Genomic DNA, 24,879 nt, shown 5'->3' with positions numbered 1-24,879 from the left:
AATGCTTAAATATTAACTGTCAGTTTACTGTACTGTGCCAACTGTACTACTATATGAGTACGTGTTTTCTATTGTTTCATTGAACATAAAACAGCAAAGTCCATTTGGCTGTCATCTGTTTTAATTATGAGACACAATTGTGTCAAAGTCATGATTTTTTTTTCATGCTTGAAATAAGAAATCTACAGAGCCCCTAAAGGGACATGGGGGAAATGTTTTTTTTAATTTATTTATTTTTTTTTTTTTTTTTTTTTTAGACATGTATCTCGTTTGCACGAGAAACTTTTTATAAAGTTATTAAAAAAAAAGTTTAAAAAATTATAATTTGTACTTTTTAAAAAAAAATTTAGACATGTATCTCGTGCGCACGAGAAACTGTCTCATGCGCACAAGATACATGTCTAAAAAAAATAACAAATAAAATGTTTTATTTTTTTATTTTTTAGACACGAGAAACTTTTTCTAAAGTTATAAAAAATATATATATATTTTTTTTTTTTTAGACGAGAAAGTTTCTTGTGTGCAGGAGCATGTCTAAAGAAAATATATATATATATATATTTTTTTATAACTTTATAAAAAGTTTCTTGTGCGAATGAGATACATGTCTAAAAAAAATAAATAAATAAAAAATAATTTTTTAATTTTTTAGACACGAGAAACTTTTTAAAGTTATAAAATATGTATGTTTTTTTTTTTTTTTTTTTAGACGAGAAAGTTTCTTGTGTGCAGGAGCATGTCTAAAGAAAATATATATATATATATATATATATATATATATTTTTTTTTTATAACTTTATAAAAAGTTTCTTGTGCGAATGAGATACATGTCTAAAAAAAAAAAATGTTATTCATTTTTTTATAACTTTAGAATAAGTTTCTAGTGCGCACAAGAAAGTTTCAAAAAATGTCAAAAAATAATAATAATAATTATAAAAAAAAAAAATTCTCCCATGTCCCTTTAGGGGCTCCGTATAAATGATTACTTTAAAAAAGTAGTTTTATACTTGTGAGTGTTGATGACACAGCTTTGCAACAGTTGATATTCTAGTTTCAAGCATGTTTTACTCAATATAGGTCATCAAATCTCAGCAACAAGCTGTAATATCTTACTGAGATCATTTAGGACCAAAACACTTAAAACAAGTAAAACACTCTAACATAAAATCTGCTTAGTGAGAAGAATGATCTTATCAGACAGAAAATAAGCAAATATCACCCTTATTTGAGATATTTCATCTTACTTAGATTTCACTTTTTGCAGTGTGCAGGTGAAAGTTGACGATTTGAGGGCGATCTGCTGTGTTTTTGTCTCTTTTGAAAGGAAAAAAAAAAAAAAAGGAGAGCAAAGAGTGAGCCGGAGAAGGGTGACATCTTGCACAGGTCTGACCAAAGTGCATCTTAGCGCTACTTGCTGGTTCCCAGACTTGGAGCCAGCTGGATGTTGCACCACAGCTGTCCTCACCATTGATTAAAGGGAACTGGAGCCTGCATCCAAGTACCGTTCAAGAAAAATAATGTCCGGTTCCGTTTTTTAATTATGCATTTCTGAAACAAGCTATTGACATCATCAAGAGCCGCAACTGAGTTTCTATTATTATACTTACACACTAGGGTTGTATGGTATACTGGTATAGTATCACGGTACTAATAAATCAAAAACGGTACTAGACTATGTTTGAAAAGTGCCGGTTCCCGGGCATGACGGGAATTATTGCTGGTTTTACGAGCAGAGGAGCATGTTCGGCAGCGCACACACACAGAGTACTTACAAGCAGACAGTGTGTGGACAGAAAAGGGAGAACGGACGCATTTTGGCTTAAAAACTAAAGTTATACCACTGAAACACCCTCAGGAAGAGGTGCTTTAAGACATGGCGAACGTCCATCCAGAGTTTGCAGTGTTTTAGCTACTTCTAAATCACTAATCCTTGCTTCCATGGCAACAAATAAAGTGAGTTTCTTACAAGTATCATTATCACTGGAGGACGGGGAATAGCTAAACATGCTTCACTACACACCATAGGAGGATACAATAGCTCACCGGCGTCACAATGTAAACAAACGCCATGGGTGGATCTACACCTGACATCCACTGTAATGATACCAAGTACAGGAGCGTATCTAGTTGATACTACTATGAATACATCAATATTTTTAAGCATCAGAAAACTTTTTTGTTTTTTTTTAATTCATATTATGTTCATAAACTCAGGAAATACGTCCCTGGACACATGAGGACTTTGAATATGACCAATGTATGATCCTGTAACTACTTGGTATCGAGTTGATACCTGAATTTGTGGTATCATCCAAAACTAATGTAAAGTATCAAACAAGAGAAGAATATGTGGTTATTACATTTTAACAGAAGCGTAGATAGAACATGTTAAAAGAGAAAAAAGCAGATATTAACAGTAAATGAACAAGTGGATGAATCAATTTTTACAGCTTGTCCTTTATAATGTAGAAAAAATAATAGGTAGATAAATGACACAATACAGTGTTTCCCATAAACTGCCAAGATACCTGTGGCGGTGGGGGCGTGGCTATGGGCGTGGTCACCATGACATCATCGAGTAATTTGCATAATTTACTACAATGATATGATTTTCTCTAAAAAGGCTAAAAAAATGTATACTTACTAATTAATAATAACAGTTTTGTTTTAAACGTCCATCCATCCATCCATTTTACAATATAATTACAACACTTTATGTACATATTTATATACAGATTTGAACAATAAGTTATTCACTGAAATATATTTATTAATTGTGGTTCTTACAAAAAATATATCTTATAAAAATATAAAAGCTAAAATGTCTCTTAAAGCTCTGCCCCTTTAATTAGTGCATACTAAATCATTTAACTTTAGCCTACTACTACAACCATATTATTTACCAGCAACATAAAGTGAAACAGAGGCAGAGGTGTCCTGCCACAGTCAGTAACAAATAAACAGAAAACAGTAGTGGTCAAATACAAATAAGGCAACAAGAGACGTATCCTACACTTCTCTTTTGTAAAGTAAATCTGAACAGCCTATATGGGCATCTACATCAACTATATGATTTGCATGAGAAGCTGGACAGGACAAAAAAATAAATAAAAATTAAACAAAATATTTTTTTTATTTTTTTATTTTTTTTATTTGTGGCGGACGTAATTCTTTCGTGACGGGCTGCCACAAATAAATGAATGTGTGGGAAACACTGCAATATGTTACTGCATATGTCAGCAGACTAATTAGGAGTCTTTGTTTGTTTACTTACTACTAAAAGACAAGTTGTCTTGTATGTTCACTATTTTATTTAAGGACTAAATTGCAATAATAAACATATGTTTCATGTACCCTAAGAGTTTTTGTTAAAATAAAGCCAATAATGCCATTTCCCTTTATTTAGAAAAGTACCGAAAAGTATCGAAATACATGTTGGTACCGGTACCAAAATATTGGTATCTGGACAACCCTAATCTGCATTCTAGAACCGCCTGTATTACTTTATTCAACTTACATAAATAATCAATATTTGACTATTAGTCCATCCATTTAGAATCGTGGATTTGTAATAAAAATAGCGACACGGGCAACAAAGTAGACGTGAATGTTTTGCCAAACGTATCCTTTTTTGTGGCTTAGAAGTACGAGAGTCGGCTTAAAAATCCTCCAACTCGGCAAACAGGAGACCAAAGGTACATATTGTCAACCAATTATCACTTGAAAAGCCGTGCCGGGAAATAGGATGCAGGCATTTTGTTGCGTTTCCTTGAAAAAGAACACGACTGACAGACGAGCGATGTCACTGCTGGGATCTCCAGGACGTGTGCTCGGGTGGAACGTGACCCCGGCATCCAGCTGCAGATCACACAGCTGCAGTTAGCGTGTTCATTGGCGGTAAATCCCCTCAAAAGACTCCGGTTCCTTCCCGTCACTCACGTCCGGAGCCTCGTTTTTAAGAACGCTGAGGCATGAGGAACGACGACATGTGCTTGTTGCACACCCAGAGAACCTCACGTACCCTCAAAGACAAAAAGGTGTTCGTAGGGGAAAAGGCGGGTTTATGTTGAGTTTTTTAACATGTGCTAGGACTGATGAAGCTTTGCCGGTGGTAGAGAACTAACACGGCATGCAGATACACTTACTAAGAGTCAAAGCAGCTTCTTCATTTTAAAGTGCACTGCAAAAACTGAAATCTAAGTAAGATGAAATATCTCAAATAAGCTGATATTTACTTATTTTCTGTCTGATAAGATCATTCTTCTCATGATTGGACTGAACTCTCACTATTATGTTAGATCCACTATGGACTGGACTCTCACTATTATGTTAGATCCACTATGGACTGGACTCTCACTATTATATTAGATCCACTATGGACTGGACTCTCACTATTATGTTAGATCCACTATGGACTGGACTCTCACACTATTATGTTAGATCCACTATGGACTGGACTCTCACACTATTATGTTAGATCCACTATGGACTGGACTCTCACTATTATGTTAGATCCACTATGGACTGGACTCTCACACTATTATGTTAGATCCACTATGGACTGGACTCTCACTATTATGTTAGATCCACTATGGACTGGACTCTCACTATTATGTTAGATCCACTATGGACTGGACTCTCACTATTATGTTAGATCCACTATGGACTGGACTCTCACACTATTATGTTAGATCCACTATGGACTGGACTCTCTCACTATTATGTTAGATCCACTATGGACTGGACTCTCACACTATTATGTTAGATCCACTATGGACTGGACTCTCTCACTATTATGTTAGATCCACTATGGACTGGACTCTCACTATTATGTTAGATCCACTATGGACTGGACTCTCACAATATTATGCTAGACCCACTCTACGTCCATTGCATCCGGTCTCCCCTAGAGGGTCACCCACATCTGCGGTCCTCTCCAAGGTTTCTCATAGTCATTCACATTGACATCCCACTGGGTTGTGAGTTTTTCCTTGCCCTTATGTGGGCTCTGAACCGAGGATGTCGCTGTGGCTTGTTCAGCTCTTTCAGACACTTGTGATTTAGGGCTATATAAATAAACATTGATTGATTGATTGAGATATATATATATATTTTAATTTTTTTATTTCTTTTTTTCTAATATATATATGTATATATATATATATATATAAATATATATATATATATATATATATATATATATATATATATATATATATATATATATATATATATATATATATATATATATATATATATATATATATATATATATATATATATATATATTATTTTTTATTTTTTTAAATAACTGCATTTTTTCTTTCAATTTTGACAGAAAAAATATGCATATTTTAAACTTTTATATTATCCGATCATGCCGATTATATTATTATATACTGTATTGCAAAACTATTTTTGTGAGATACAAACAAATAAATAAATATCTGCTTGTCACCTTTATTTAGGATTTTAAAGCAAGTTACTGCATATATTTTGATTAATCATGATTAATCACAGGTTATTACCCGCATGCATAACGTAAATTAATTTTTTTAAAAAGCGGCCCCCTGAAAGCAGCCATTACTGCGATGTGGCCCTCAATGTAAATGACTTTGACACCCCTGCTATACATCGAGGAACCAAAGGTTTCTTTTGGCGTAAAAGGGGCCTATTGTGGACTATTGACTTTGTTTTGCCCCGACGAATGTATGAAATAAACTAGTTCAAATATTGTGTGTATTGTTAAACTGTCAATAACACCCACCATAAATAAATAGAAAAATGCATGGTCAATACATGTGATAGGTATTGATATCGGCTGATTGTACGCATGAATGATTGCTATGGAATAGGCAGCATTAAATTCTGATGGGAACATCCATGCTAGTACTTGTTGTTGTTGTCCAGTTGCTGTAAACTGGAACTAAATGACGGACGTGTCTGTCTTTGTGCGACTATCAGCATGAATGGCTAGCTTCAAGTCGGCTAATCAGATTTAGAGGCGGCTCGGGTTGTGTTATCTGGCCACGGTCCACCGCTCCACCCATTCTGTGAGCCGGCAGAGGGGGTGCACTTTCCATGCGCTCATAAAGGAGAAGTGGTGTTTGGCCTCCTGCAGAACTGTGGGAAAGTGTACAACTCCTGCTCCCTCCGCTTACTCGGGGCCCGTCGGGTTATAAATGGACATTTACGGAGGCCCCTGGGCACCCTTGACGAGTCCCATTGCCACTGTGATATTCAGCCCGTCTCGAGGGAGGGCAGGGACGGAATACATGGGTGTGTTACAATCCGGGTACGTGATGACAAAACACAAGTAGGGTCGTGGCTTGGCATTGTGCTGAAATAAGCAGGGGCGTCCATGAAAAAGATGTTGCTCCAAAACCTGTATGTACCTTTCAGCATTAATGGTGCCTTCACAGATGTGTAAGTTACCCATGTCTTGGGCACTAATACACCCCCACACCATCACAGATGCTGGCTTCTACACTTTGCGCCCAGAACAGCCCGGATGGTTCTTTTCCTCTTTGGTCCACAGTTTCCAAAAACAATTTGAAATGTGGACTCGTCAGACCACAGACCACTTTTCCACTTTGCACCAGTCCATCTTAGATGAGCTCGGGCCCAGGGAAGCCAATGGCGTTTCTGGGTGTTGTTGATAAATGGCTTTCGCTTTGCATAGTGAAGTTAACTTGCACTTACAGATGTAGCGACCAACTGTAGTTGCTGACAGTAAGTTTCTGAAGTGTTCCTGAGCTCATGTGGTGATATCCTTTACACACCGATGTCACTTTTTGATGCAGTACCACCTGAGGGGATCTAAGGTCCGTAATATCATGGCTTACGTGCAGTGATTTCTCCAGATTATCTGAACCTTTTGATGATATTACAGATCGTAGATGGTGAGATCCCTAAATTCCTTGCAATAGCTGGTTGAGAAATGTTGTTCCTAAACAGTTTGCTCAGGCATTTGTCGACAAAGTGGTGACCCTCGCCCCCGTCCTTGTTTGTGAACGACTGAGCATTACGCGGAAGCTGCTTTTATACCCAATCATGGCACCCACCTGTTCCCAATTAGCCTGTTCACCTGTGGGATGTTCCAAATAAGGGTTTGATGAGCATTCCTCAACTTTCTCAGTCTTTTTTTGCCACTTGTATCAAATTCTAATATTTACCAAAAATAACAACGTTTACCAGTTTGAATGTTAAATATCTTGTCTTTGCAGTCTATTCAATTAAATATAAGTTGAAAAGGATTTGCAAATCATTGTATTCTGGTTTTATTTACCATTTACACAACGTGACAACTTCACTGGTTTGGGGTTTTGTATGAAATAAATGACTGAGTTTTTTTGTTTTGAAATCCAGTATTCTTTGCGCAGGTCACATACCTACACTCCCGACAACTATGTTCCATACCACTGGTTTACAGGCCCGCTGAGGTGGGAGCAGCAACGTGGCAACTACCAAAACAAAGGCCAGAATGAGATTAGAATGATACGGACTACCATGATACTAGGGCTCCTGTTCCTGGCCCAAAAAGGAGACGAGACCCACAGCTGCAGGAGACAACGTTGTTGCCGGGAGCTGAGCCCTCGGCAGGTGCTGCATTAACACGGATCTTTTCTTCCGGACGCTCACGGAATGTCATGTAGTTCAACTTTGAACTGATGTGTGACCAAAGCATTACAACCTGCACGGTCCCCACTCAAAGGCAAGAAGACGCTCACTACTCATTTCTGGTACCCTGTCATGTTGCATGATGTCCTTGCTACGTTTATCATCTCTTTATCTTTAGCAAAAAAACAAAAAAACAAGGAAAAACGGACAAGGGGGAAAAAAAAAGCTCCCGTCTTCTGGGGAAGTTCACGCGTTCCTAGAATCTCAAAGTTGGACGTGGTACCGGCAGCTGTCACTGTTCCTCTTACCCGCCTGGTGCACAATGGCATTACACTTCTAATGAGTGATTAGTGTCAGATATCTGGCTCTCCACAGTCCCAACTGTGGGAAATAAAAAATAAAAAAACGAGGGGTTGCACCTGATCCGAAGGCTCAGTTTAGAGTTTCCTCCGAGACTTTAGAAAGATGGACTCCACAAACTGGTATTTCATTAAGGTCTGTTGCTCAGCTGCAGGCTTTCCAATCATTTGCCAGGGACAAGAAGCACATTTGAGGCAATACTTCTTTCTTTTAAACAGCATGGTGCCCAAATGAGGTTTTGAAGAAACACAAAAGGGTCCTTTAAGGTGAACCCCCTGACACGGTTGGAACGACCACTCCTGATCTCAGGATCTTTGACTGGCTCCTTAATAACAGCAGACGCTTGGTTCTATCCTCCTTTTTTTCTTCGCAATGATTATGAGTAGAGATGTCCGATAATATCGGAATGCCGATATTATTATCGGACGATAAATGCTTTAAAATGTGATATCGGAAATTATCGGTATCGGTTTCAGAAAGTAAAATGTATGACTTTTTAAAACGCCGCTGTGTACACGGACGTAGGGAGAAGTACAGAGCGCCAATAAACCTTAAAGGCACTGCCTTTGCGTGCCGGCCCAGTCACATAATATCTACGGCAGGGGTCACCAACGCGGTGCCCACCGGCACCAGGTAGCCCGTAAGGACCAGATGAGTAGCCCGCCGGCCTGTTCTAAAAATAGCTGAAATAGCAGCACTTACCAGTGAGCTGCCTCTATTTTTTAAATTCTATTTATTTACTAGCAAGCTGGTCTCGCTTTGCCCGACATTTTTAATTCCAGGAGAAACAAAACTCAAATAGAATTTGAAAATCCAAGAAAATATTTTAAAGACTTGGTCTTCACTTGTTTAAATAAATTCATGATTTTTTTTACTTTGCTTCTTATAACTTTCAGAAAGACAATTTTAGAGAAAAAAATACAACCTTAAAAATGATTTTAGGATTTTTAAACACATATACCTTTTTACCTTTTAAATTCCTTCCTCTTCTTTCCTGACAATTTAAATCAATGTTCAAGTAAATTAATTTTTTTTATTGTAAAGAATAATAAATACATTTTAATTTAATTCTTCATTTTAGCTTCTGTTTTTTCGACGAAAAATATTTGTGAAATATTTCTTCAAACTTATGATTAAAATTCAAAAAAATGATTCTGGCAAATCTAGGAAATCTGTAGAATCAAATTTAAATCTTATTTCAAGGTCTTTTTAATTTCTTTTAAAATTTTTGTTCTGGAAAATCTAGAAGAAATAATGATTTGTCTTTGTTAGAAATATAGCTTGGTCCAATTTGTTATATATTCTAACAAAGTGTAGATTGGATTTTAACCTATTTAAAACATGTCATCAAAATTCTAAAATTTATCTTAATCAGGAAAAATTACTAATGATGTTTAACAAATTCTTTTTTTAAGTTTTTCTCTTCTTTTTTATGTTGAATTTTGAATTTTAAAGAGTCGAAATTGAAGATAAACTATGTTTCAAAATTTAATTGTCATTTTTTTCATTTTTCTTCTCTTTTAAATCGTTCAATTAAGTGTAAATATCATTCATTATTAATAATAACATAGAGTTAAAGGTAAATTGAGCTAATTGGCTATTTCTGGCAATTTATTTAAGTGTGTATCAAACTGGTAGCCCTTCGCATTAATCAGTACCCAAGAAGTAGCTCTTGGTTTCAAAAAGGTTGGTGACCCCTGATCTACGGCTTTTCACACACACACAAGTGAATGCAACGCATACTTGGTCAACAGCCATACAGGTCACACTGAGGGTTGCCGCATAAACTTTAACACTGTTACAAATATGCGCCACACTGTGAACCCACACCAAACAACAATGACAAACACATTTCGGGAGAACATCCGCACCGTAACGCAACATAAACACAACAGAACAAATACCCAGAACCCCTTGCAGCACTAACTCTTCCGGGACGCTACAGACAAGCCATTGTAATGTCTGCTCGCGGAAAAACAAAAATCCTAATCTACGATTTGACTCCCTCGAGTGGCCTTGACGCTCCAACAACAGGAGCAGGCTGTTCTGAAAACATCCCCGAGGACATCTCAACGATGGACGCTTTTGACCTCCCTCCCTCCTGTGAAGTGAAGTGAAGTGAATTATAATTATATAGCGCTTTTTCTCTCGTGACTCAAAGCGCTTTACATAGCGAAACCCATTATCTAAGTTACATTTAAACCAGTGTGGGTGGCACTGGGAGCAGGTGGGTAAAGTGTCTTGCCCAAGGACACAACGGCAGTGACTAGGATGGTAGAAGCGGGGATCGAACCTTTAACCCTCAAGTTGCTGGCACGGCCACTCTACCAACCGAGACACCTGGAGTCAAACTTTTGCTTGCATGCAGAACGGCCCCAGGCCTATGAACATGAACACTACATCAACACACCCAAGACAATGGGCATATACACACACACACACACGCACCCTCTCCCACCCCACGCCTTCACCACCACTTGATTCCCCTTCGGGGTGATGGACGGCTGGCAGCGCTTCATAGCAGCAGTCGACCTCCAGGGTCCCAACTCCCCCCCCCTCTGTTGCGAGTTGTCTTGATTAAATGTAACGTGTTTATGTGTGCATAGCATTGAGGTTTTTTCCCACTCCAGACTAGGCCCCCTTAGGAGCCCAGTCTAGAATGAATGTTTTTACTCACCTTCTTCCCCAGCATTTTACCTTTTTCCCACCTTTTACGGGGCGCCTCGTGGCGACCCATCAGCGTTCCTGTTCTGTAACCCTGTAGTGTACACTGTTTGTTTGTCTAATCTTGAACGGGTTTGTGCTGAAAACATAGTTTTGTTGTACTTGTGCAATGACAATAAAGACCTATCTCATCCTATCCTATCCTAAACCTCAACCCCGCCCACCTCAACCTCCTCATGCTCTCTCAGGGAGAGCATGTCCCAAATTCCAAGCTGCTGTTTTGAGGCATGTTAAAAAAAAATAATGCACTTTGTGACTTCAATAATAAATATGGCAGTGCCATGTTGGCATTTTTTTCCCATAACTTGAGTTGATTTATTTTGGAAAACCTTGTTACATTGTTTAATGCATCCAGCGGGGCATCACAACAAAATTAGGCATAATAATGTGTTCATTCCACCACTGTATATATCAGTATCGGTTGATATCGGAATCAGTAATCAAGAGTTGGACAATATCGGAATATCGGATATCGGCAAAAAAGCCATTATCGGACATCTCTAATTATGAGTCATCTAAACGGGAATATATGCAAACATCCAAGCAATCGGCATCCCAGTGACAGCAGACCTTGTACAGTAAAATGTTTTATTATGTTGTTGGTTCTCATGATGTCTGTGGTCATAAGTAATCAGTGATGCAGTCAAATAAAAAGTGAACATAGTGATGTGTTTGTGACACTAAACTGATCAAAATACTTAAATATTGCATGTTATTAAGAATGTGCCTGTTACTACATTACATAGTAATAAGACTTACGTATGTACAGTATATACAACATTGATGGAGGTGTTTGGATGTTTTTTTTAAAAGCACTTTACAGGCAGAACAGAGCGATTCCCATAGGCTCTATTTTGATCGCAAAACAGGTACCAATAGGTAAGAAAGGTTGGTTTTGCATTAAAAACGGCCGCTGCTTGTTTCTAAATGTGTGGAAAAGACTCAAATAAATAAAAGAGTGCCTCTCAAGTTTCCGCTGCAATCCTAGCTATACAACTTATATTCAATTGAATAGACTGCAGAGACAAGATACTTAATGTTCTAACTGAGAAACTTTTTTGAGTGCAAATAATCATTAACTTAGAATTTAATGGCAGCAACACATTGCAAAAGAGTTTTTACCACTGTGTTACATGGCCTTTCCTTTTAACAACACTCAGTAAAGGTTTGGGAACTGAGGAGACACATTTTTGAAGCTTCTCAGGTGGAATTCTTTCCCATTCTTGCTTGATGTACAGCTTAAGTTGTTCAACAGTCCGGGGGTCTCCCTTGTGCTATTTTAGGCTTCATAATGCGCCACACATTTTCAATGGGAGACAGGTCTGGACTACAGGCAGGCCAGTCTAGTACCCGCACTCTTTTACTACGAAGCCACAATGATGTAACACGTGGCTTGGCATTGTCTTGCTGAAATAAGCAGGGGCGTCCATGGTAACGTTGCTTGGATGGCAACATATGTTGCTCCAAAACCTGTATGTACCTTTCAGCATTAATGGCGCCTTCACAGATGTGTAAGTTACCCATGTCTTGGGCACTAATACACCCCCATACCATCACACATGCTGCCTTTTACACTTTGCACCTATAACAGTCCGGATTATTCTTTTCCTCTTTGTTCCGGAGACCACGATGTCCACAGTTTCCAAAAACAATTAGAAATATGGACTCGTCAGACCACAGAACACTTTTCCACTTTGCATCAGTCCATCGCCGGCGGCGTTTCTGGGTGTTGTTGATAAATGGCTTTCGCTTTGCATAGTGGAGTTTTAACTTGCACTTACAGATGTAGCGACCAACTGTAGTTACCGACAGTGGGTTTCTGAAGTGTTCCCGAGCCCATGTGGTGATATCCTTTACACGCTGATGTTGCTTTTTGATACAGTAGGGATCCAAGGTCACGGGCATTCAATGTTACGTGCAGTGATTTCTCCAGATTCTCTGAACCTTTTGATGATATTACGGAGTGTAGATGGTGAAATCCCTAAATTCCTGGCAATAGCTGGTTGAGAAATGTTGTTCTTAAACAATTTGCTCAGGCATTTGTTGACAAAGTGGTGACCCTCGCCTCGTCCTTGTTTGTGAACGACCGAGCATTTCGCGGAAGCTGCTTTTACACCCAATCATGGCACCCACCTGTTCCCAATTAGCCCGTTCGCCTGTGGGATGTTCCAAATAAGTGTTTGATGAGCATTCCTCAACTTTCTCAGTCTTTTTTGCCACTCGTGCTAGCTTTTTTGAAACATGTTGCAGGCATCAAATTCCAAATGAGCTAATATTTGCAAAAAAAATAACAAAGTTTCTCAGTTTGAACGTTAAGTATCTTGTCTTTGCAGTCTATTCAATTGAATATAAGTTGAAAAGGATTTGCAAATCATTGTATTCTGTTTCTATTTACCATTTACACAACGTGACATTTTCACTGGTTTTGAGTTTTGTAGATCGGGAGGATAAGCAGCTGGTGCACAGTGGGGTTTTTTTTTTACATTACCAACTCGCAGCTTGGCAGGCATATTGCAGCATTTTGGCAAAATTGACGTCCGTGCAACGGGATCGACTGTGTAAAAGCACCATAGCATAAATTGTTCTTACACGATTACGTTTACTGACTTTCTGTGTGTTTTGCAAGACCCCGGAGGCCGCGTCCGCCGCCAGTGTCTCCTGGACAACGGCAGACACAAGGATTGAGTCAGGTCTGAGTGATGAGGACCATGTGGAGCAATCAGTCGTCCTTCGCCTGCATATTGCGCAAGCGCCCGGTGCAGCTGTTTCGAGCGGTAGAAATAAAAGTCAGACGTTTGCATTCGCCACGGTGACGGCTGAGGTCATACTTTGTATTTTAGGGATTTGTTCCTCTCCCTCTGGTTTGTGTGGATAGAACTGCTCTCCGTGCAAAAAAAAAAGGCAGCGGCGGCGTCAGCGGCTTCCACGCTAAGACAAAGGCAGCTTTGGCGGGCTTGTGTGATCAAATAAGCCTCGTTTATTGAACCTCTGCGTCTTTGCACTGTGCTCATCTAAGGCTGTGTGAGAGGAGAGTGGGGGACCACACACGGGGCCCACTTCAAGCACCACAAAGGCTAGAAAGAGTGGTGGCTCATGTGTCGACTGTGCACAAGGCTCCACTCTTTCCCTCTTTCTTGGGGTTTTGAAACAGACCGCGGCAATGATTTGTCTATACTTCCACGACCCCCCCCTATCCCTGCCTCTCTTTGCTTATTTCTCTGTGTCCTCTGAGAACAATGTCATGAACGTTTCCCATGGTGCCACCTCTGGTATGTGCGCCTGCTGGAGGTGATAGATATTTGGAAAAGGCCTTCATTACTGCCTGATAAGGATAGATGCCAAACGCCAAGGTTGAGGACAGAAATTAACTTGTCTTTCCTCCATGGATTTAGTCTTGGGACACACATTTGAATCAATCCTGGGTTGGCTTCAGTCACTTTGTTCTTAAGTCTAGATCAGGGGTGCCCAAACTTTGTGCCTCAAAGGGCCAAAGGGAAATTATGCCAATGAGCCACGGGCCAAAGACAGCAATTTTAAGACAAAAAGTTATTGTATTTAGTACTGATACTAAATACAGGAACCAGGAAGGGAAATCACAACAGACATCCCAAATGACTACAAAAGAGTCGGTGAAGAGAAGATTAAGTATAGATGCCAAACGCCACGGTTGAGGACAGAAATGATTGTGAAAGTCTTGGGACACACATTTTAATCAATCCTGGGTTGCCTTCAGTCACTTTGTTCTTAAGTCTAGATCAGGGGTACCCAAACTTTTTGCCTCAAAGGGCCAAAGGGAAATTATGCCGATGGGCCACCGGCCAAAGACAGCAAAGTTAAGCCAAAAAGTTCCTGTATTTAGGACTGATACTAAATACAGGAACCAGGAAAGGAAATCACAACAGACATCCCAAATGACTACAAGAGAGTCGGTGAAGAGAAGATTAAGGATAGATGCGAAACGCCAAGGTTGAGGACAGAAATGAACTTGTCCTTCCTCCATGGACTTACCATATATTGTGAAAGTCTTGGGACACACATTTTAATCAATCCTAGGATGCCTTCAGTCACTTTGTTTTCTTAAGTCTAGATCCGGGGTGCCCGAACTTTTTGCCTCAAAGGGCCAAAGTGAAATTATGCCAATGGGCCATAGGCCAAAGACAGCAATTTTATGCCCAAAAGTTTCTGTATTTAATACTGATACTAAGTACAGGAACCAGGAAGGGAAATTACAACAGACATCCCAAATGACTACAAGAGAGTCGGTGAAGAGAAGATTAAGGATAGATGCGAAATGACAAGGTTGAGGACAGAAATTAATGTGAAAGTCTTGGGACACACATTTTAATCAATCCTGGGTTGCCTTCAGTCACTTTGTTCTTAAGTCTAGATCAGGGGTACCCAAACTTTTTGCCTCAAAGGGCCAAAGGGAAATTATGCCAATGGGCCACCGGCCAAAGACAGCAATTTTAAGCCAAAAAGTTCCTGTATTTAGGACTGATACTAAATACAGGAACCAGGAAAGGAAATCACAACAGACATCCCAAATGACTACAAGAGAGTCGGTGAACAGAAGATTAAGGATAGATGCGAAACGCCAAGGTTGAGGACAGAAATTAATGTGAAAGTCTTGGGGCATACATTTTAATCATTCCTGGGTTGCCTTCAGTCACTTTGTTCTTGAGTCTAGATCAGGGGTACCCAAACTTTGTGCCTCAAAGGGCCAAAGGGAAATTATGCCAATGAGCCACGGGCCTAAGACAGCAATTTTAAGACAAAAAGTTATTGTATTTAGGACTGATACTAAATACAGGAACCAGGAAGGGAAATCACAACAGACATCCCAAATGACTACAAGAGAGTCGGTGAAGAGAAGATTAAGGATGGATGCGAAACGCCACGGTTGAGGACAGAAATTATTGTGAAAGTCTTGGGGCACACATTTTAATCAATCCTGGGTTGCCTTCAGTCACTTTGTTCTTAAGTCTAGATCAGGGGTGCCCAAACTTTTTGCCTCAAAGGGCCAAAGGGAAATTATGCCAATGGGCCACGGGCCAAAGACAGCAAGTATCAGTATTTAGTACTGATACTAAATACAGGAACCAGGAAGGGAAATCACAAGAGACATCCCAGATGACTACAAGAGAGTCAGTGAAGAGAAGATTAAGGATAGATGCGAAATGCCAAGGTTGAGGACAGAAATTGACTTGTCCTTCCTCCATGGACTTAGCATATAATGTGAAAGTCTTGGGACACACATTTTAATCAATCCTGGGTTGGCTTCAGTCACTTTGTTCTTAAGTCTAGATCAGGGGTACCCAAACTATTTGCCTGAAAGGGCCAAAGGGAAATTATGCCAATGGGCCAGGGGCCAAAGACAGCAATTTTAAGCCAAAAAGTTCCTGTATTTAGTACTGGTAATAATAGATGGTAATTAATTGGCCTACTAGATAGCATTGCCAACATGCCATCAATAATTGTATGAGCGTTAAGGGTGTCCCAAACTGATATTAAACTGAACCGATATCAGCAGTAATCATACATACCGTATTTTCCAGACCATAGGGCGCACCGGACTATAAGGCGCACTGCCGATGAGCAGGTATAGTCAGGTCTATTTTCATACAAAAGGCGCACAGGATTATAGGGCGCATTAAAGGGGTCATATTATTTTTATTTTTTTTCTAAATGTATAAGACTTCCTTGTGGTCTACATCACATGTAGTGGTAGTTCTTTGGTCAAAATGTTGCATGGATGATGTTTTACACATCATCTTCAAGTCGCTTTCTGACAGTCGCTACAGGATGCGCCGTTTTGTGGGCGGGTCTTATTTACGTGGCTCACCTTCGACCTTTATTATGGGTCTACTGAAAATGTGCTGGGTCAAAAGTATACATACAGCAATGTTAATATTTGCTTACATGTCCCTTGGCAAGTTTACCTGCAATAAGGCGCTTTTGGTAGCCATCCACAAGCTTCTGCTTGGATTTTTGACCACAAAATTGGTGCAGTTCAGCTAAATGTGTTGCTTTTCTGACATGGACTTGTTTCTTCAGCATTGTCCACACGTTTAAGTCAGGACTTTGGGAAGGCCATTCTAAAAACCTTCATTCTAGCCTGATTTAGCCATTCCTTTACCACTTTTGACGTGTGTTTGGGGTCAACACTCAACTGTGCCCAAGACCCAACCTCCGGGCTGATGATTTTAGCTTGTCCTGAAGAATTTGGAGGTAATCCTCCTTTTTCATTGTCCCTCTTTAGCGCCGCCCTAGTGGCTCTATGAAGCTTTTTCATAAATGTATGAAAAATTGAAAAAGATGAGGGGGAAAAAATTTTTGTTTTTGTTTTAATATGGTTTCTGTATGAGGACAAACATGACACAAACCTCCCTAATTGTTATAAAGCACACTGTTTATATTAAACATGCTTCACTGATTCGAGTATTTGGCGAGCACCGTTTTGTCCTACTAATTTTGGCGGTCCTTGAACTCACCGTAGTTTGTTTACATGTATAACTTTCTCCGACTTTCTAGGACGGGTTTTTTCTGTCTCATTTTGTCCACCAAACTTTTAACGTTGTGCATGAATGCACAAAGGTGAGTTTTGTTGATGTTATTGACTTGTGTGGAGTGCTAATCAGACATATTTGGTCACTGCATGACTGCAAGCTAATCGATGCTAACATGCTATTTAGGCTAGCTATATGTACATATTGCATCATTATGCCTCATTTGTAGCTATATTTGAGCTCATTTAGTTTCCTTTAAGTCATCTTAATTCAATGTATATCTCATGACACACTATCTGTATGTAATATGGCTTTTAACTTTTTGCGGCTCCAGACAGATTTGTTTTTGTATTTTTTGGTCCAATATGGCTCTTTCAAAATTTTGGGTTGCCGACCCCTGTACTACCACCACCATCCTTGACGGTAGGAATGGTGCTCCTGGGATTAAAGGCCTCACCTTTTCTCCTCCAAACCGTATTGCTGGGTATTGTGGCCAAACAGCTCCATTTTTGTTTCATCTGACATCACATGGACAAAGATAAGACCTTCTGGAGGAAAGTTCTGTGGTCAGACAAAACAAAAATGGAGCTGTATGGCCACAATACCCAGCAATATGTTTGGAATAGAAAAGGTGAGGCCTTTAATCCCAAGAACACCATTCCAACCGTGGTAGTATTGGTCTTGGGCGCAGTTGGGTGTTCCAACAGGACAGGGGTCGGCAACCCGCGGCTCCGGAGCCGCATGCGGCTCTTTGACCACTCTGATGCGGCTCAGCTGCATACTCGCCGACCCTCCCGATTTTCCCAGCAGCTTACTTACGATCTCCGTGCCTCTCCTAGAAATCCCTCGAGGAAAACATTTCCACCTTAACAACTGAATTAAGGGCATACACTGATGGCTCTGCATTTATTGTCCTCTATAGGTTGTACAAACAGCATGCCAGACAGATCCCATGCTGAGCTTGGACTCGTACACGTAGGAGACAGCAAGGCATACTTGGTCAACAGCCACACAGTTTACACTGACGGTTGCCGTATAAAACAACTTTAACACTGTTACGTTACAAATATGCGCCACACTGTGAACCCACACCAAAAAAGAATGGCAAACACATTTCTGGAGAACCTGCGCACCTTAACACAACATAAACACAACACAACAAATACCCAGAATGCCATGCAGCCCTGACTCCAAACATCAACCCCCCCCCTCCGTGCGTCGGTTGAGGTGGGCGGGGTTTGGTGGTAGCGGAAGAGTCAGGGCTGCATGGCATTCTGGGTATTTGTTTTGTTGTGTTTATGTTGTGTTACAGTGCGGATGTTCTCCAGAAATGTGTTTGTCATTATTTTTTAGTGTGGTGCATATTTGTAACGTAACAGTGTTAAAGTTTTTTTCTACGGCCACCGTCAGTGTAAACTGTGTGGCTGTTGACCAAGTATGCCTTGCTGTCACTGACGTGTGGAAACAGAAGCTGCATGCAACATGTGTGACCGAGCAGGTGCGCTATATTTGCAGACTGTAGAGGGTGCTAAAAGCAGTGCTATCAAGTCCTGCACCTTCAGGAGTCTCCCGGTAAAATTGGGAACGTTGGCAAGTATGACGCTGTCAATCGCCATTCATGTAAACCTCGCGGGCCGCGTTAACATTAGGTTGTCATAATAAGGCGTGTGTTTGAGACCCCTGGTTAAAACATAGCACAAAGCTTAAAAAGCTTTGTATGCAGTGTTATTTCATTTTAAATTTTCGAAAAAGTTATGTGGCTCCCATTGTTTTCTTTAATTTGTGAAACTTGTCAAAATGGCTCTTTGAGTGGTAAAGGTTGCCGACCCCTGCAACAGGACAATGACCCTAAACACACGTCAAAAGTGGCAAAGGAATGGCTAAATCAGGCTAGTTTAGAATGGCCTTACCAAAGTCCTGACTTAAAATGTGTGGACAATGCTGAAGAAACAAGTCCATGTCAGAAAAGCAACAAATTTAGCTGAACTGCACCAATTTTGTCAAGAGGAGTGGTCAAAAACTCCAGCAGAAGCTTGTGGATGGCGACCAAAAGCGACTTATTGCAGGTAAACTTGCCAAGGGACATGTAAGCAAATATTAACATTGCTGTATGTATACTTTTGACCCAGCACATTTTCAGTAGACTCATAATAAATTCATAAAAGAAGCAAACTTCACAAATGTGTTTTGTGACCAACAAGTATGTGCTCCGATCACAAAAAAAATAAGAGTTATAGAAATGATTGGAAACCCAAGACAGCCATGACATGATGTTCTTTACACGTGTATGTAAACTTTTGACCAGGACTGGAGGGTGTATCTAAGATCTGTACAGTTAAATCTTAACCCAACATGGCGGGCGGGCAGGCAGTAGCGAGCATGAGCAGAGCTTTATCAGGCACTTAAGTGAGAGATAACCATCATGTTGACAAGGCTGAGGAGGAGATGTAGGTGGAAGATCACGCTTGGCCGATCCGTCATCTTATCCTTCCCATCATCTCCAACTTATTCCAAAAAAAAAAACAAAAACCCACACTGCTGTACTCCAGGCTGGAAGCACACGTACAGTTAAGGTCAAGTTATCGGGTGCTCATTCCTCCCCGTCGTCTCGGAACAGCCCCCGTTTTTGTTGAACCGACAGGTCGTTCTTGGGCTCCCACATCCTGCTATCTGTGCCCTTGGTTCCCACGCTGAGCGACCATGGGAAACCACGCAAAAGCTAAAAACGGTCAATTGGCGAAGGTTTGTGACGATATTTCTCAGAGAGAGGAACAAAAAAAAAAGACATGTTTCTTTAATTTACAGGAAGCAGTAATTGGAGAAGAACAAGCATGTGATGATGAAAGAAGTAGAAACTAACTGCATTGTAGGACTATCATCATCTGCCGAACTTCTGCTAACTTTTCTCTTCGGACCAATTCCTCTCCCTTGAAGTGGAAAACAAACCCCTGCTGGCTGGGTTGAAATGCCACCAACAATTCTCTCAACACCACTTCTATTTTTAAGCGTGGGAATAACCAAATGATGGATATCGGGTTTGTGTTGTTTGCACTGCAAAAAGTGAAATCTAAGTAAGATGAAATATCTCAAATAAGGGTGATATTTGCTTATTTTCTGTCTGATAAGATCATTCTTCTCACTAAGCAGATTTTATGTTAGAGTGTTTTACTTGTTTTAAGGGTTTTTGGTCCTAAATGATCTCAGTAAGATATTACAGCTTGTTGCTGAGATTTGATGACCTATATTGAGTAAAACATGCTTGAAACTAGAATATCAACTGTTGTGTCATCAACACTCACAAGTATACAACTACTTTTTTAAAGTAATCATTTCTACGGAGCCCCTAAAGGGACATGGGTGAATTTTTTTTAATTTATAATTATTTTATTTTTTTTGGGGACATTTTTTTAAACTTTCTCGTGCGCACTAGAAACTTTTTCTAAAGTTATAAAAAAATAAATAAAATAAATAAAGAAATTTTTTTTTAGACATGTATCTCGTGCGCAGAAGAAACTTTCTCGTGTCTAAAAAAAAAAAAAAATAATATTTTTTTTTTTATAACTTTAGAAAAAGTTTCTCGTGTCTAAAAAAATACAAAATTTTAAATTATAATTTGCGCACGAGAAACTTTTTATAAAGTTAAAAAAAAAATGTTTTTATTATTTATTTTTTTTTAGACACGAGAAAGTTTCTCATTATAAAAAAAAGTTATAAAAAAAATAAATACTTTTTTTTTTTTTAGACATGTATCTTGTGCGCACAAGAAACTTTTTATAAAGTTATAAAAAAAAATAATAATAATATATAGATTTTTGTACACATGTATCTCGTGTGCACCAGAAACTTTCTCAAAACAAAAAAAATAATATATATTTTTTTTATAACTTTATAAAAACTTTCGAGTGTCAAAAAAAATAAAAAATTATAATTTGTTTTTATTTATTTTTTTTTTTAGACATGTATCTTGTAGTTTCTCGTGCGCACGAGATACATGTCTAAAAAAAATTTAAAAAGTAAAAATTCTAATTTTTTTAACTTTTTTTTTATAACTTCATAAAAAGTTTCTCATGCGCATGAGATACACTACCGTTCAAAAGTTTGGGGTCACCCAAAGAATTTAGTGGAATAGCCTTCATTTCTAAGAACAAGAATAGACTGTCAAGTTTCAGATGAAAGTTCTCTTTTTCTGGCCATTTTGAGCGTTTAATTGACCCCACAAATGTGATGCTCCAGAAACTCAATCTGCTCAGGAAGGTCAGTTTTGTAGCTTCTGTAACGAGCTAAACTGATTTCAGATGTGTGAACATGATTGCACAAGGGTTTTCTAATAATCAATTAGCCTTCTGAGCCAATGAGCAAACACATTGTACCATTAGAACACTGGAGTGATAGTTGCTGGAAATGGGCCTCTATACACCTATGTAGATATTGCACCAAAAACCAGACATTTGCAGCTAGAATAGTCATTTACCACATTAGCAATGTATAGAGTGTATTTCTTTCAAGTTAAGACTAGTTTAAAGTTATCTTCATTGAAAAGTACAGTGCTTTTCCTTCAAAAATAAGGACATTTCCACGTGACCCCAAACTTTTGAACGGTAGTGTACATGTCTAAAAAATAATAATAATAAAAATAAATAAATACATTTAAAAAAACATTTCCCCCATGTCCCTTTAGGGGCTCTGTAGATTTCTTATTTCAAGCATGAAAAAAAAATCCTGCCTTTGACACAATTGTGTCTCATAATTAAAACAGATGACAGCCAAATGGACTTTGCTGTTTTATGTTCAATGAAACAATAGAAAACACGTACTCATATAGTAGTACAGTTGGCACAGTACAGTAAACTGACAGTTAATATTTAAACATTTAACATGTGACATTTCTAACAATTTTGAACAGAAAAGGTTCATGCACATTCAGATAAATTCTTCAAAATAACAATTTAAAAAATGGTATATATGCTGTATACATGCACACTAATTGACTGAAAGAGCATGCACTTGGCGCGATGATGTCATGTTGTCGATGGAAAAATGCATTTTTAGACAATATGATTTGCCTGAGCGGCTAGGAGACCCCGAGAGTAACAAGCGCTTGCCTTGTTGCCTTTCCATTAAGAACAATAAATTAGTTTTTAGTGTAAGTTTGCTAGTTTCAAGAAATGTAATATCATTATGTCAAGATAATGGCACTAGCATTTACTTCATTTAAGAATATTTTTCAACATATTGAGCAAAAAGGTCTCTTTTTTTTTTCTACCAAGAAAAGTGCACTTGTTATTAGAGAGAATATACTTATTTTAAGCTATTTTTGGGTTCATTGAGGTTAGCTAATTTTACTTGTTTTGGAAAGTCTTGACAAGCCAAATTGTCTTGTTCTATTGGCAGATAATTTTGCTTAGTTCACATAAAATACCCCTCATTTTTGTTTTGTTTTTTCTTGTTTTTGAACACTGACTTTTTGCAGTGTGTGTTTTCTCCCTTTAGGGCCCACATCTGTTGTTCAGCAGCAGGTAAACTTTAACTGCTGAGGGCGCCACATTGGGGGGATTTTAATAGTTCATCACCTCTGACCCTCAATGCTGGATTTTTTTTTTTTTTTTTTGGCAGACTAGGCTCATGGGGGTGACCTTGCTGTTTGTTTGGAAATGAGGAAGTTCTCACACAAATAAAAGGTTTTCAATGCACACAAGCAAGGCCAGTAAGAGTTCTTATCTCTCTCCTGCTTCGATCCGCATTGTGGCCAGCACTTTTTTCCCACAGTTGACTTTGCAATGCATGTGGTTGATTGACTTGTGGGCATATATGATGGTAAGTCAACATATATGATGGCGGCGGTGCGAATGTGCAATGCAAAACATTGCAAGATGCAACGTTCCCTCTAAGGCAGACTGAAGCAAATTAAGGCCCGTTAAGCTTTTCAATCTGGCTCGACGGACATTCCCAAATGTTTAGATCTTTAAGATGTAAAGTGTAGCTGCCATTATGATGTGCACTGATGTTCTCACATGGCCATAAGTCTTCAACTATACTAAGTATTTTAATGGTTGGACTCTGCACTTTTGCTCAATAAAGTGATAGATGGAATTCCTGCATACATATATATATATATATATACACACACACACACATATACATATATATATGTATGTATATATATATTTATATATGTATGTCTGTATGTATGTACAGTATATATGTATATATATATGTATATATATGGGGCGGCATGGCGTAGTGGGTTGAGCGCCCGTGTCAGAAACCTGAGGGTTGCAGGTTCGCTCCCCGCCTCTTACCATGCCGTTGTGTCCTTGGGCAGGACACTTCACCCTTGCCCCAGGTGCCGCTCACACCGGTGAATGAATGTTGAATGAAGGATAGGTGGTGGTCGGAGGGGCCGTAGGCGCAAATTGGCAGCCACGCTTCCGTCAGTCTACCCCAGGGCAGCTGTGGCTATGAAAGTAGCTTACCACCACCAGGTGTGAATGAATGATGGGTTTTTAACATGTAAAGCGACTTTGGGTACTTAGAAAAGCGCTATATAAATCCCAGGTATTATTATATATACAGTATGTATATATATATATATATATATATATATATATATATATATATATATATATATATATATATATATATATATATATATATATATATATATGTATGCATATACAGTATATTAGGGCTGCAACTAACGATTAATTTGATAATCGATTAATCTGTCGATTATTACTTCGATTAATCGATTAATAATCGGATAAAAGAGACAAACTACATTTCTATCCTTTCCAGTATTTTATTGGAAAAAAACAGCATACTGGCACCATACTTATTTTGATTATTGTTTCTCAGCTGTTTGTAAATGTTGCAGTTTATAAATAAAGGTTTATAAAAAAATAAAAATTTAAAAAATTTTAAAAAAAAATTAAAATTAAATTGCCTATGCGCATGCGCATAGCATAGATCCTACGAATCGATGACTAAATTAATCGCCAACTATTTTTATAATCGATTTTAATTGATTTAATTGATTAGTTGTTGCAGCCCTACAGTATATATGTATGTATGTATATATGTATGCATGTATGTATATATATGTATGTATGCATGTATGCATACATACACACACACATATATATAGATATATATATATAGATATATACACACACACACACATATATATATATATGTATATACACACACACATACACATATATATATATGTATATATATATATATATATATATATATATACACACATATATATACATACACACATACATACATACATACATACATACATATATATATATATATGAATGCATATATGAATGCATATATATATATATATATATATATATATATATATATATATATATATATATATATATAAATATATATATATATATATATATATATAAATATATATATATATATATATATATATATATATATATATATATATATATATATATATATATATATATATATATATATATATAAATATATATATATATATTGAAAAAAAGAAAACGATTTTAAGTGCACCTTATAGTCCGAAAAACACGGTCCAAATTATTTCCAAAGCTGGATCCCCCACCTAGACATAAAACAGTATTTGTTGTATTCATTTAAATAGGCCAAATCACTTATATTAGAAAAACAT

Source organism: Entelurus aequoreus, linkage group LG06, assembly GCF_033978785.1.
Source record: "Entelurus aequoreus isolate RoL-2023_Sb linkage group LG06, RoL_Eaeq_v1.1, whole genome shotgun sequence".
Classification (NCBI taxonomy): domain Eukaryota; kingdom Metazoa; phylum Chordata; class Actinopteri; order Syngnathiformes; family Syngnathidae; genus Entelurus; species Entelurus aequoreus.
This window is presented reverse-complemented; position numbering follows the sequence as displayed.